Consider the following 6,217-nt stretch of genomic DNA (forward strand, 5'->3'; position numbering starts at 1 on the left):
ATCGCCGTCGCCAACGCGTACAGGCCCGTAAATCTTCCGCACAATCTTTCTCTCAAACACTCCAAGAGCCGCCTCATCGGATGTTGTCATTGTCCATGCTTCTGCGCCATATACCAGCACGGGCATGATGAGTGACTTATAGAGCGTGGTTTTCGTACGTCGAGAGAGGACTTTACTCCTGAATTGCCCACTCAGTCCAAAGTAGCACTTGTTGGCAAGAGTGATTCTGCGTTGGATTTCAATGCTGACATTATTATCGGTGTTAATGCTGGTTCCCAAGTAAACGAAATTCTCTACTTTATCGAAATTGTAACTGTCAACAGTGACGTGGGTGCCAAGGCGCGAATGTGCTGACTGTTTATTTGATGACAGAAGATACTTCGTCTTGTCCTCGTTTACCCCCAGACCCATTCGCTTTGCGTCCCTATCCAACTTGGCAAAGGCAGAACAGACTTCGCGGTTTTTGTTACCGGTGATGTCGATGTCATCGGCATAAGCCAGCAATTGCACGCTCTTGTAGTAAATTGTTCCTGAGCGGTTCAGTTCTGCAGCTCTTATTATCTTCTCCAACATCAGGTTAAAGAAGTCACATGAAAGGGAGTCGCCCTGTCTGAAACCCCGTTTTGTGGCGAACGGCTCGGAGAGGTCTTTCCCAATTCTGACGGAGCTGGTGGTATTGCTCAACGTCATTTTACACAGCCGTATGAGTTTTGTGGGGATGCGAAATTCAGACATAGCGGCGTATAGGCAACTCCTTTTAGTGCTGCCAAAAGTGTCTTTAAAGTCGACAAATAGGTGGTGAGTGTCGATCCTTTTCTCGGGGGTCTTTTCCAAGATTTGGCGTATTGTGAAAACCTGGTCTATGGTGGATTTGCCAGGTCTAAAGCCACACAGATAAGGCCCAATCAGTTCATTGACGGTGGGCTTCAGTCTTTCACACAATACGCTCGATAAGACCTTGTAACCTATGCTTAGAAGGCTGATCCCGCGGTAGTTGGCGCGAATGGCGGGGTCACCTTTCTTGTAGATTGGGCACAGCACACTTAAATTCCAATCGAGGGCATGCGTTTATCGGAACATATTCTGCAAAAGAGTTGCCGTACTTGAATAGCTCGCCGCCGTACTTGAATAGCTCAGCTGGCAGGCTGTCAGCTCCAGCAGCTTTGTTGTTTTTCAGCCGCGTTATTGCTATACGTACCTCGTTATAGTCAGGCGGAGGAACGACGACTCCGTCATCATCGACTGCGGGCTCGGGTTCTCCGTCTCCACAACTTTCCGTGCTGCTACCATTTAGTAGGGCGGAAAAATGTTCCCTCCATAATTTAAGTACGCTCTGGACATCAGTTACTAGGTCGCCATTATTGTTCTTACAGGAGTACGCCCCGGTCTTTAAACCTTGCGTAAGTTGCCTAACTCTCTGGCAAAATTTTCGGGCATTCTTCCTGTCGGCCAGCATTTCAAGCTCTTCGCACTCACGTATTTCGGCCTCTCTCTTCTTATTGCGGCAAATACGTCTCACTCCCCCCTTCAGATGATCGAGGTATGCACTTGGAATATCCGGACCCTTTATCGGGATGGTGCCTCTTACCGGTTGGTTGATGTCCTCGGAAAAATAAAGACTGACATCACCGCCATCCATTAAATGGTAAAAAGGTAATATAAGCTCTCAAAAAAGCGAAATCGCTACTGCGAAAAAAGTGTTTGAAAAACCGCATAAATTCAAATCCACATAAAAAAAGAACCGCATATAAAGAGCCCTAAGTGTATAAGTTGAAACTTTATAAGAAATTATTGAACATTAAAAAACTATACCTACCTACATATGTATGCGCATACATATGTGCCTACCTAGTAGACAAAACTGGTCAAAATAGCACGCATCTATTCTTCTGTGCATGAGAATATATACATAAATGTATGTATTTATTTATTATATTTGTATTTATGTATGTATATACATATCTGCATGTTTGCGTACAATCCTTTACTCGAAATTCTTAGTTAATGCAATTTTTATCCCATACATTTTTGCTGACCAAACAACCCGTTTGCCTGTATAATCTGCTTTCCTCATTTGCCTCGCTGGTTTGCTCGCCTCATTTGCCTCGCTCGTTTGCTCGCCTCATTTGCCTAGCTCGTCTGCTGCTGCAAATGAGTACCTCGCTCGTTTATTCGCCTCGCTCGTCTGTTGCTGCAAATGAGTGCCTCGCTCGCAACGACGCCCTCGCGAGGGCAGAGCTAATGACGCCCTCGTTTGCTTGCCGCTCTACTCTTGCGCTGCCCTCGTTTGCTTACTCGCTCGCACGCTGCTCACCGCGTGCACTCGTACTTAACGAGTGCTCGTTTGCAAACAGCCTCGCTTGTTGCTCGTGAGTTGCGCCAGCTCAGGGCAAACTAACGAGCGAGGGGCTAAAATGAGCAAATCCGAACCCTGTTAAAAGCTTTTATTTCACTTGCTTTGTATATATGTATGAATGAATTTCTTTTTGCTCATAGGTACATATCTAAATGTTGTTTTTATTGCTTTTTAGACTCTTCGGTTTGGACTCGTGAAATAGGATAAAGGAACAATAATAAAGGTATGTAAATGCTAAAGAATTAACTTTGTGTAAATGTGTTGGTTGATTTTCCCGACAGGGTGGTAATATGATTTATTTTGGAACGAATCTCTGTCATCCCTTGTCAAGCTTGGTAGGGATGAATGAAATTCGTTCCAAAATAAATCTTCTGTGTAAATATTGACTAGTAAGCTCCATATAAAGACAAACCATAATGATTCGAAATTTTTCTGCCGTGTCAAGTAATAAGAGCAAGAATCATTATTCGACACTACATATTTATCTTATTTGAATGGGCGTAGCCAGGTAGGGGCCGGGGAGCCCGGGCCTCCCTCTGAATTCCAAACTTTTTCCTATATATTCAAAAATAGTAATTTGGGCCCCTAGCTTTCAAGTTTTTTCCTAAGTATATACTATATATAAAATCATACACTCAATGCTAACAAAATAATTTGTAAGTTTTCATAATTAAATATGTGAATATGTGGATTATCCGGTTCTGTTTCAAGTTATTCTCGCTAACTTCAAAGTAATTCCATTCAAGAAGGGTAAAAACCTGACTGTAGTCGACAATGAGCGAAATTGGATTGAACGGTAAACTAATAATTAAATTTATAGTTCAATTGTGTATTACTTTGTCTTTGCGTTTGTAACTTCTAAGTGTACATCGAAAGTTTGTATGAGAGAACCAATCTGAGATTATTGATAAAATTCTAGACCGGTTTGGTGAAGAGCCAAGACTTTTACTTCTAAAGTAATTACAGCGTAAAACGATGTATGAATGTTTAGTTTATCTTAAAAAAATTGGAGAGGTATATTACATAGTATACGAGACGTTCCCAAACTTATTTTTCTCGTAGACACCTTTCAAAACTTTACTGGTTTCGGTGGACCATCTGATGCTCATTTCTAACATATTCTCAAAGCTCATCAAAAAATGTGAAGATTAAATCTAACGATGTAAATTTGCATCGCGGGTGAGTTCCAAAACTAAATTCGGAGTGGCAAATATAAAAATAATATATTTTCTTGTGTTCTATTTATTAAAATAATGTTATTACATACTTGCAAGTTTTAAAATACAGAACTGTCTCGCTTTGAGGAGTTATATTTTTTAAGAGCAATAAACTTCACACATGTTCGGCTCACTCGTGAATTTGCATGTGATGTATTTGTCAAATAGTTTATTTGTGCTTATGGCATCATTTTTATTTTTATCGCTCCGAGTTTTAAAGTGATGCGAAAAATATTCGTCACCCGCATTTTTTAAACACAAAACTTGAAGCAATAAAAATGCAAAGCTTTTAACGCCAAACTTCAAATTCAGAAACTGAGAAAAGACAAAAGAACGAGCCTAGAAAAATCGATGACAAACAACCAAGCAAGCAAGAAGCACAGAAAGTGGTCCACCGTCAAATCCTCTTCAAAACAGGATGGGAAAATAGAGTCATCGGTGACAGGTAATAAGGTCAATGGAAATAAGGTCAATTGACTTTATTTCCCACCCTGATGCGAAATAAAGTCAATTGACATTATTTCCTTTTCAAAAGCGAAATAAAGTCAACAAAAAATTGGAAATAAAGTCATTGACGCTATTTCCTCATTCAAATGGAAATAGCGTCAACAATGCTTTAAGTATGTTGATTCATAGAAAAAATGTTGTTCTTACAATAAACATTGCCCCGTAAGTTGTTTTTTAATAGATGAAAAAGGCTTTTGCCAAATCCTCAGTGTTATGATATTAATCCACACACAATCATGAACTACCACCAATTGATTCTATTAAAAAAAGAATTTAAATTACGAATATGTAAAAACACGATGCGAAAAACTAAACGCCTGCGCACAGCTGGAATACGAGAAATATTTGAATAAAGAGTTGAGAAATGATCCATAACTTGCAAAACATCTGTCGCGAACACTATTAAATTGAAGAAACAGTACATGTCCAAAAACCCCGGAGGAGCACTGAAAGAATTCTGTGTTTTAAATTAGCATATTTTGAACGAATTCGGAATGTCTAAGGTGGAAAAGAAACCAACAACCAAAGGAAACAATTATAGAAAAAGAATTTTCTTACACTGTATTTATGTCTCCGCCAGCAGTCATTTAAAAGCAGCTAGGGAGAACGACGACACCATTTATTAAATGGCACATTCAACGAGCCAAAGTGCCAAAATGCGGATATAAACAATTATTGATTATTTAATATCGGAACAGAGATCATATAAGTTAACCGATTGGTTTTCACACACTTTTGAAACACAAATTATATGCTTTTTTACTGCAGACAAGTTGTTCCCTCAAAACACAGCAGAAATCTTCCAATCCAACTCTCCTTAGTTATGAGGTGCCATATTGAGGAAAAAAAAAGTGCCAAAATGTGCCAAATAGAAAAATAAAAGTGCCAAAAAAGGTGTAATTCCTTTTAATCATAAGATAATTTTAAGATAAACCAGTTGAATAGCCTCTATAAATTAGAAAATTTTAGTTGAGAAAAAGAAGTGCACGCAAAGGATTTCACAAAAATGTATTGAAATGTTATTTTTTTTTACAAAAGTGCCATTTTGGCATTTTGTGCCAAATTGAAAAATTAAGTGCCATTTGAAGTAAAATAGAAACAAATGGCACGGATTGAGCCAAGTTGGCATCCCTGCTTCCAATAACTTACAAATATAAAAATGTGAAATATCGAGGGCTTGAATTCATTAATACCCTCTATCTGCAATTTGCACAAAAACTATTTTGTGATTTTAGAAACCATCTGGGACTTATTACCTGTCGTTATATAAGGTAGCATTAATATCACTGATGACAGGTAAAGCTTAGGTGGATTTTTATATCAGAATCTCATCTTTGTGAAAAGTGTGCAGATAGAGGGTATTATTGAATATAAGCCCTCGATGTTTAAAATATATAAAAATTTTATTTCAACGTATACAAAAAATAACCTACCTGCGTTACAGCACGTCGGGAGACGGGGAAGGGGGGCCGGGGGGGCCGCGGCGTAGCGCTGACGCGGGCCGCCGCGAAGCTAAGCAAGTTTAATGTTTGAGATTGAAGGCAACATGAGTTTTGCCACCTGCACCCACTCGATGGCTCCCAATCATTGCTGAGCAAAGTATCCACCCAAGCAAAGTATCAAGCCAACTGTGGCCAAAGGGTCAGATGTCTCATTTCCGGGCACTCCCAACATAATTTAGTCGAGACTTGCATTGCCGAACTGGCTTGGAAGTACTTAGATAGAGTGCCTTAAGTAGAGCTTGGCTGTACTTCCCCTCCACCTATTTTCCACCACGTAGTGGAAGACCGAAGCATATTCCCCAAGAGAAAAAGTGAAGCTTATCCCCATTAACATCTTAAAAATACTCCTGATTCTGACCCTGAGTCAGTTGTGGAGCTATTAGTGAAGATTCGACAATGTGCGAGTGCAGGCTCAGTGCTGGAATTAAACCAACATTCCCCTGAGGGAACTCTTTCTCTTTAGAATATCTTGAATAAAGGTAATGGTGGCGTATTATCCTGTAGCATTGAAAAGACACAAGTGCTCAAATATCTGGCCCCGGCAATCTCCGCATCGCCTCACTCAGTGTTATACCAACATCCGTTTCCTTTTATTCTGAAGTTGGCCTTTAAGGCTTTCCCACGTATGATGATTA

Source organism: Rhagoletis pomonella, unplaced genomic scaffold (assembly GCF_013731165.1).
Source record: "Rhagoletis pomonella isolate Grant_MI unplaced genomic scaffold, Rhpom_1.0 Rhpom_scaffold_00004, whole genome shotgun sequence".
Lineage (NCBI taxonomy): Eukaryota > Metazoa > Arthropoda > Insecta > Diptera > Tephritidae > Rhagoletis > Rhagoletis pomonella.